This window comes from Salmo trutta, chromosome 4, assembly GCF_901001165.1.
Source record: "Salmo trutta chromosome 4, fSalTru1.1, whole genome shotgun sequence".
Classification (NCBI taxonomy): domain Eukaryota; kingdom Metazoa; phylum Chordata; class Actinopteri; order Salmoniformes; family Salmonidae; genus Salmo; species Salmo trutta.
The window spans coordinates 24,219,353-24,229,111 of NC_042960.1; positions in this window are offsets into that span (position 1 = coordinate 24,219,353).

Here is a 9,759-nt window from a genome sequence, read left to right on the forward strand (position 1 = left end):
TATATCTAATGCATGGCCTTTAACTGAAACTAAGAGGAATAGGTGAAATATGCACAGAACTGTTTTCCTTATTCTAAAAAATAGTCGGAGGCTCATGGTGCTTTTCTTTTTCCCCCTGGTTCAAGCAAATGTTTAATCTTTAACCTTTACATTCAGTATTCTCTTCTCTGTTAGGTTGCTATAACAATATAAATCTTATGTTTGCACACATTTACATTAACGTCATTTAGCAGACCAATGTTCCTCCAGGAAACAAGGATTAAGTAAGTAATATTTGTGCATGTCTGTTGGTCTAAAGAACCTACAATGGCATAAAATGCATCAACATCAAATAAAATACAAATGAAAACTTTCCTTTGCAAATCAAAACGAATGCCACTTTCAGTGTACAGACAGCGGTATCAGCTGAGGCAGCTCTGGCAACAACAAAAAAATAAAATACAATTTTTGTGATCTGAAAATCATATTGACGACAACCTTCTACTGGTATTCATCTTCGTAGTCTGAGCAGAGGTCGCTTCCCAACCTAGCAGGTGACATCACAACAGAGATGGCCACGCAGACCGTTCCATTGCCCAGATTGGCGCACATTCAGCAAGTGAATATTCTTCAAATCCGTCGTGATTTCTGTATTGTAATAGGCCCACAATGTGGTTACTTAAGTCTGATTTTTATATATTTGTCTTTTTTTGCTGCGTAACATTTAGAAGTTGTCCCTTTTCAGGTTTAGAAGAAGTTACCTCTAAATACAAACTCCCGGAAATATCAGACATATCTCATTTACACAAGTATTCACACCCCTGAGTCAGTACTTTGTAGAAGGCATCTATAGGATTTCGCAGCGATTACAGCTCTGAGTCTTCTTGGGTAATAAGCACGTTCCACACCTGGATTGTGCAATATTCGCCCATTTATTATTTTCAAAATTCTTCAAGCTCTGTCGATGTTGGGGGAGCATGGCTAGATGGCAATATTCAAGTCTTGCCATACATTTTCAAGCAGATTTAAGTCAAAACTGGAACATTCACTCTTCTTGGTAAACAACTCCAGTGTAGATTTGGCCTTGTGTTGTAGGTCATTGTCCTGCTGAAAGGTGAATTCCTCTCCCAGTCTGGTGTAAAGCAGACTGAAGCAGGTTTTCCTCTAGGATTTTGCCTGTGCTTAGCTCCATCCCGTTTCTTTTTATCCCGAAAAACTCCCCACTATTTGCCTATGTAGAGCATACCCATATACCATGATGCAGCCACCACTACGCTTGAAAATAAGGAGGCAGTTACTCAGTGGTGTGTTGTGAGATTTGCCCAAACACAAGGCTTTGCATTTAGGTCAAAAGGTGTATTCCAATGCTGTGTTTGTTGTTTTTGCAGTATTACTTTAAGTGCCAAGTTGCAAACAAGATGCATGTTTTGGAATATTTTTATTCTGTATATTTCTGTGTTTTCTATTCACTCTGTCATTTAGGTCATTATTGTGGAGTCACTACTATGTTGTTGATCCATCCTCAGTTTTCTACCATCACAGACATTGAACTCAATAACTGTTTTAAAATCACCAATGGCCTCAGGTTAACATCCCTGTGCAGTTTCATTCCTGTCCTGCAGCTCAGTTCGGAAGGACGACTGTATATGTGTCCGGGTCGTTTAATATATAATGCACAGCATAATTATTAACTTGCTCAATAAGATATTCAATATTTGATTTGTTATTTTTAACTATCAACCAATCACTGCCCTTCTTTGAGGCTTTCGAAAAGTTCCCTGGTCTTTGTAGTCGAATCTGTGCTTGAAATTCAATACCTGAATGAGGGACCTTACATACAATGCATTTGGAAAGTATTCAGACCCCTTGACTTTTTCCAAATGTTACATTAGCCTTATTCTAAAATGGATTAAATAAAATGTTCTCTTCATCAATCTACACAATACCCCATAATGACAAAGTGAAAACAATTTCTTAGAAATGTATGCACATTTATTAAAAATAAAAAACAGAACGTAAGTATTCATACCCTTTACTATGAGACCTGAAATTAAGCTCAGGTGCTTCCTGTTTCCATTGATCATCCTTGAGATGTTTCTACAACTTGGAGTTCACCGGTAAATTCAATTAATTGGACATGATTTGGAAAGGCACACACCTGTCTATAAAAAGGTCCCACAGTTGACAGTGCATGTCAGAGCAAAAACCAAGCCATGAGGTCGAAGAAATTGTCTGTAGAATGCTGAGACATGATTGTGTCGAGGCACAGCTCTGGGAAGGGTACCAAAACATTTCTGCAGCATTGAAGGTCCCTAAGAACACAGTGGCCTCCACCATATTTAAATGGAAGAAGTTTGTAACCACCAAGACTCTTCATAGAGCTGGCCAAACTGAGCAATTGGGGAAGAAGGGCCTTGGTCAGGGAGGTGGGAGAACCTTCCAGAAGAACAACCATCTCTGCAGCACTCCATCAGTCAAGTTTTTATGGTAGAGTGGCCCAATGGAAGCCACTCCTCAGTAAAAGGCACATGACAGCCCGCTTGGAGTTTGCCAAAAGGCACCTAAAGGATTCAGACCATAAGAAACCATATTCTCTGGTCTGATGAAATCAAGATTGAACTCTTTGGCCTGAATGCCAAGTGTCACGTCTGGAAGAAACCTGGCACCATCCCTATAGTGAAGCATGGTGGTGGCAGCATCATGCTTTTCAGCGGCAGGTACTGGGAGACTAGTCAGGATCGAGGGAAAGATGAACGGAGCAAAGTACATAGAGATCCTTGATGAAAACCTGCTCAAGACCTCAGACTGGGGTGAAGGTTCACCTTCCAACAGGATAATGACCCTAAGCACACTGCCAAGACAACGCGGGAGTGGCTTCGGGGCAAGTCTCTGAATGTCCTTGAGTGGCCCAGCCAGAGCCCAGACTTGAAACCGATCGAACATCTCTGGAGAGACCTAAAAATAGCTGTGCAGCAACGCTCCCCATCCAACCTGACAGAGCTTCAGAGGATCTGCAGAGAAGAATGGGAGAAACTCACCAAATGCAGCTGAGTCAAGCTTGTAGCATCATACCCAAGAAGACTCTAGGCTAGAATCGCTGGCAAAGGTGCTTCAACGAAGTACTGAGTAAAGGGTTTGAATACTTATGTAAATTTCAGTTTTTATTTGTAATAAATTAGCAAAAATGCCTAAAAACCTGTTTTGGCTTTGTCATTATGGGGTTTAATGTGTAGATTGATGAGGGATTTTTTTTTTTAATCAATTTTAGAATAAGGCTGGAATGTAACAATGTCAAGGGGTCTGAATACTTTCCGAATGCACTGTATTATTTTAAAATATATTTTTTTATTTGTATTAATTCCAATATTTTTTTTCTGTATGGGATACAGAAGCTGTGGCCACCACACAGTATCAAAGACAGTACAGTATGTTTAGAAACTGCGACTGTATGATTGGATCCTTGTCACAGCAGACAGAACAGTGCACTGGGAGAGATGATCTAGAAGCCATTTTCTCCTTTCCAGTCCAATTCCACGTTAGCTAGCTACCTGTGTAGCTAACCCATAGACATTGCATCATTGTATCTGTCCCATTATGGCGTCATGAGAGAATGGGCAGCCCCACAGATTATCCATTATGTCACGTGTCAAACTCATCTCATGGAGGGTCGAGTGTCTATGGGTTTTCAGTCCATCCTTGTACTTGATTGACTAATTAAGGTCACTAATAATAATTATTAGTAAGGAACTCCCCTTACCTGGTTGTCTTAAGTCTTAAAAAGGAAAAAACAAAACATGCAAACACTCTGCCTTTCGTGGAATGAGTTTGTCAGCCCTGCATTATATTGACCATATACTCAAGTGGCTGCTGTCGTGGAAATTCAGTACTGAGAGAGACTTGGTCATTTCTTCAAACAATCATCTTTATTTCATATCAATTAATTATTGCAATAATGAAACCAGTCAACTCAACAGTCTTGACTGTTGGGCTGAGCAGCATAACTGAAAATGAAAAAACAGATCTTATATAGAACCTAAAAATGCTTAGTCAGCCTGTTTCCAACCCCTCCCATAAGCCACCTTGGTCCATCTCCTGGTTATCTGCACGGGATGTTGTTTTACTTCCAACCCGGGCTTAGTTTCCCAGATGCCAGGAAGATGTGACAATGAGGCCTTGTTCTAAACTCTTCCAGGCTATCTCTATCTTGGGTGACACACACCACATCTTGTCTATGGAATGCCAGCTTTAGGTTTTTATCACCAAGTCATTCTCAGCTCACGCTATCTCTAGCAAAACCTATTTTCCTTGACCATACGCCCAGACTAACTGCAGGAAGCTAGAGTGGAAACCATCTCTTTACAGAAACACAGAATTAAACAACATAAATGTCTTGCTAAATATTAATATCAAACAAATCAGGTAAATACGTAATTTTTCTATCACACCGCTCTAACAATGAACATAAATGGCTTAAAAAATGGAAGGCAGTTTGGAGGATGCAAAATCAGGTGGGATCATTTTGGCCAATGAGAGGGAAGATATGCGTGTGACAGCGCAACTCTGAATTATTTTTCTTCTCAAATTTGCCAGAATGTCACACGTCCTACTTATATCAGTACACTCGTAACAACCTCAGCATTACACAACTTATTTTCAATCCATTTTTAGTTTACCAAATTCTACACTTTATTTACCATACAAAAACGCCTTGCTTGGAGAGTGAAAAAATACAAGAAAAACGCCACCTGCTGGAAGTGACGGATTTTTGGTCTGTCATGCCAAATAGTGTCCCTCTGACAAAAACTGTCCGCCCCGTTAACCTGTTGGGGCTAGGGGGCAGTATTTTCATGGCCGGATAAAAAACGTACCCGATTTAAACTGGTTACTACTCTTGCCCAGAAACGAGAATATGCATATAATTCGTATATTTGGATAGAAAACACTCTAAAGTTTCTAAAACTGTTTGAATGGTGTCTGTGAGTATAACAGAACTCATATGGCAGGCCAAAACCTGAGAAGATTCCATGCAGGGAGTGCCCTGTCTGACAATTTGTTGTCCTGTTGCATCTCTATCGACATTACAGCATCTGTGCTGTTACGTGACACTTTCTAAGGCTTCCATTGGCTCTCTAAAGCGTTCAGAAAGTGGAATGACGTGTCTCCTGTCTCTGGGCAAAGTACAGCAGCAGAGTTTGTAAGTGGCCTGCCTGGGGACAACTGAGATGCGCGTTCACGAGACTTCTCAATTTTTTGAATACAACGTTGTCCGGTTGGAATATTATCGCTATTTTATGAGAAAAATAGCATAAAAATTGATTTTAAACAGCATTTGACATGCTTCGAAGTACGGTAATGGGATATTTTGAATTTTTTTGTCACGAAATGCGCTCGCGCGTCACCCTTCAGATACTGACCTGAACGCACGAACAAAACGGAGCTATTTGAATATAACTATGGATTATTTGGAACCAAAACAACATTGGGTGTTGAAGTAGAAGTCTTGGGAGTGCATTCTAACGAAGAACAGCAAAGGTAATCCAATTTTTCTAATAGTAATTCTGAGTTTAGGTTGCCCCAAACTTGGTGGGTGTCAAATTAGCTAGCCTGTGATGACCGAGCTATGTACTCAGAATATTGCAAAATGTGCTTTCGCCGAAAAGCTATTTTAAAATCTGACATAGCATTTGCATAAAGGAGTTCTGTATCTATAATTCTTAAAATAATTGTTATGTATTTTGTCAACGTTTATCATTAGTAATTTAGTAAATTCACCGAAAGTTTTCGGTGGGTATGCTAGTTCTGAACATCACATGCTAATGTAAAAAGCTAGTTTTTGATATAAATATGAACTTGATTGAACAAAACATGGATGTATTGTATAACATAATGTCCTAGGAGTGTCATCTGATGAAGATCATCAAAGGTTAGTGCTGCATTTAGGTGTGGTTTTGGTTTTTGTGACATATATGCTTGCTTTGAAAATGGCTGTGTGATTATTTTTGGCAGGGTACTCTCCTGACATAATCTAATGTTTTGCTTTCGCTGTAAAGCCTTTTTGAAATCGGACAACGTGGTTGGATTAACGAGAGTCTTATCTTTCAAATGGTGTAAAATAGTCATATGTTTGAGAAATTGAAGTTATAGCATTTTTTAGGTATTTGTATTTCACGCCACGCGATTCCACTGGCTATTGACTAGGGTGGGACGCAAACGTCCCACTGACCCAGAGAGGTTAAGCACGTTCCCCTGAATTGGGGAATTAGATAACTGAACAGATTTAGCTATGTACAACCACTTTCCGTCTAGCTAGTTGGTCACCTACATGTTGCTAGCTATACATATTGTTATGTCTGTCATATTTAGGTATCTAGCTATAAGTTAAACCTGATCAATCAAATGGATAGGTATAGACAATAATGGTATTTCAAATGCCCTTAACTAGGTGTCTTCGCTAGACATACTGAGAGAGAGGGGGGAGAGAAAGGAAGAAAGTGAAAAAGAAAGGATGAGAGAGGTGGGATGAGAGTGGGAGACAGAGAGAGAAAGACAGCAGTGCAAATTTACTTAGACTTGAGTATTTCAACAACTCGTCTCTTCCAACTTGTTAGACAATCACATGCACCTACAGGGGAAGGATGGCCAGACACAGGAGGGTGATTTTTACTAAGGAGTAGGCCGTGCTGAACGAGATGCATGCTGACGATTTCGGAGTGAAGCGCATTATTGCGAAAATCAACCTAAGTTTCTTCTGACGTGGAATTGTCAAGGAGGTGGACAGCTTGACAAGTGAATTAACCTTTTGTTCATCAAGCACATTCTATTATATCTGGAATTATTATGATTTCAATGAATGTCACGTCAGAGAGCACACAATGTTTCAATTTGTCACTGTGTGCTTAAAGGTCAGTACCCTGTCTAGCCTGCCAGAAGTATGAGAGAGTGAAGACTGTGGCACTGGAGTTGAAGCCCATCAAAGTTGTTTCACCATGGCACATGTTTGTTAAGTGTCCCAATTCAAATTGTGCCCTGATAAGTTGTTTTATGTAATGTAATGGTTGCTTTTTTTGACCACAGCAGAGTTCAATATTATAGAATGTGTGTGTCAGTATCCTTACAAATATGAACATCTGCATACTGTATGACACAGGTAAGAGTAAAGTAATCCTCTCTCTAACACTTTACATGTAAAGGGGTGGACCTCATCAGACCCTTCACGAAATCCAGGAATGGCAACAGCTGGTGTCTGACGGCGACCAATCACTTTACCAAGTGGGTGGAGGCAATACCCATTAAGGTCAGTGAAGGAAGAGAACGTGTTTAACTCTAAATTTCCATCTGTAACCCATTAAAAAGGGTGCTTGGAACCAAAAATAGATTTTTGTTTTGTATGGTACCCATCAAGGGCGAGACTGGCAAGGCCACCTCCAAGGCAATGATGGACAACAAAAAAAATCGACGTTTATATATTAAAATCTTAAACTTTGCCAGGTTAGTGTTCACAGTTGTTTCACAAGGTGTTCATTATTGTAAGTTGTAAGATATCCTTTGATGGTATTTATTAGTTCCACATTATTCATTGTATCCTAGGACCTACAATAGATACATATATATTCAACCACAAGGATGTACTATGCGAGATAGAAAAAAGGGAATCAGAATAGAGGACTACTGAAATTATATTATTTCAGTCTAGATAAGGGAAGGGCCGATTAAAATAAAACATGACAGCCAGACTAGCCAGTGTATGAATCAAATGGATTTGCACATGTATTTTTTGCTATTTCCGAAACGTAGCAACATTTAAGACAAGGATTTTATGTGTTATAATGCTAACAAGGTACCCAAAAGTAGTGTGAAGTAATGTTTTCATTTTATTAGCTAAGCAAAACAAGTCTAAACAGTGAAAATGTCCCTGAAATCAACCTTGTTTGCATAGTGGGAATGAAAACAACGTAATTTAGGCTGTAATGATCTATGTAAAAATCAATGACGAGACCTTCATGATGCCCATCTTTGCATGATTCAAGAAAGCAATGAGCTCCGTCGGGTATTTTTTAAAATGGCGGGTGAGGAAGTGAAACCGATTGCGTGATAGTGCGAAGGAGAGATGTCGTGTGGGGAAACGGCTTTTTCCACTCGATCTATCCAACCCTTATAGCCTCTAAAATGTAAATAAAACACTATAAAGAGTTTATATTATGTGTGATTACATAACTATTTGAAGGTATGTGTCGAATTTGAATCGGGTTTTTAGGGCGGTGCTAAAGTGATTTTCAGAAGTTAACAGCGGCTTTTGAGAGTCATGATAGCTTGCAGTGATGACGCAAAAAATGGCTAGGTATCCACCCTTACCCTGTCCCTTTATTGTTTTTAAACGGTGAGAGAAGTGCTACACCTGGTGGAGAGAGGCTGTAAGACAGAATTTGTTGTACGTACAGCGTCGGAGGGGTCTGTTTTTTTTTCAACTTTTCTCCAATACTATAGTTCACACCCCAGATTTTGATGTCAACACAGTCGCTCCAGTCCAATTAGTTTTCTTTGCAGCCTCGTTTGAATGTTGCGGTTACGCACATTTGTACGGAATGGGGTTAGCGTACGTTAGCTAGTTATGCCAAATAAAACATCCCCTGGAAACTATTTTTTACAATTGTGATAACAAGAATACTGTGTGTTGAATAGTGGAATACCTAGCTAGCTAGCCCGCTAATGTGCCATTCTCTCTGGCTAACATCTGTAATGTTAGCTAGCTTGTGACAGAGAATGCCAGTGCCAGCACGTGAAATAGTAGCTAACGTAAACGGACCGCATTTAACAATCTAACAGTAATCATAACTCAATTTTGCTGTATTGATTGTGGTTCTTAAATAAGATGTTTGGCTTTACTTAACCAGATTACCTACAGGATGACTAGCTACTTAATGGTTACTATAGTATGTTGCTAACGTAAAACAGTCAGACTTGAGTAGTAACGTTACAGTGAATGCATTTTTTTATTTAACCTTTATTTAACTAAGCAAGTCAGTTAAGAACAAATTCTTATTTACAATGACGGCCTACCCCGGCCAAACCCGGATGACGGTGGGCCAATGGTGCGTTGCCCTATGGGACTCCCAATCACGGCCGGTTGTGATATAACCTGGAATCCAACCAGGTTCTGTAGTATTTGTATTTATTATGGATCCCCATTAGCTGCTGCCAAGGAAGCAGCTACTCTTCCTGGGGTCCAGAAAAATTAAGGCAGTTTATACAATTTTAAAAACCTTACAATACATTCACAGACCGTATGCCCTCAGGCCCCTACTCCACCACTACCACAAATATACAGTACAAAATCCATCTGTATGTGTGTGTGTATAGTGCGTATGCTATCGTGTGTGTGTATGCATGTGTCTGTACCTATGTTTGTGTTGCTTCACAGTCCCTGCTGTTCCATAAGGTGTTTTTTTAAATCTGTTTTTTAAATATAATTTTACTGTTTGAGTTACTTGATGTGGAATAGAGATCCATGTAGACATGTCTCTATTTAGTACTGTGTGCCTCCCATAGTCTGCTCTGGACTTGTGGGGTATGCGTGGGTGTCCGAACTGTGCACCAGTAGTTCAAACAGACCGCTCGGTGCATTCAACAGGTCAATTCCTCTCATAAATACAAGCAGTGATGAAGTCAATCTCTCCTCCACTTTGAGCCAGGAGAGATTGACATGCATATTATTGTGTACATCCAATGTCCAGCCGTGCTGCCCTGTTCTGAGCCAATTGCAATTTTCCTAAGTCCTTTTTT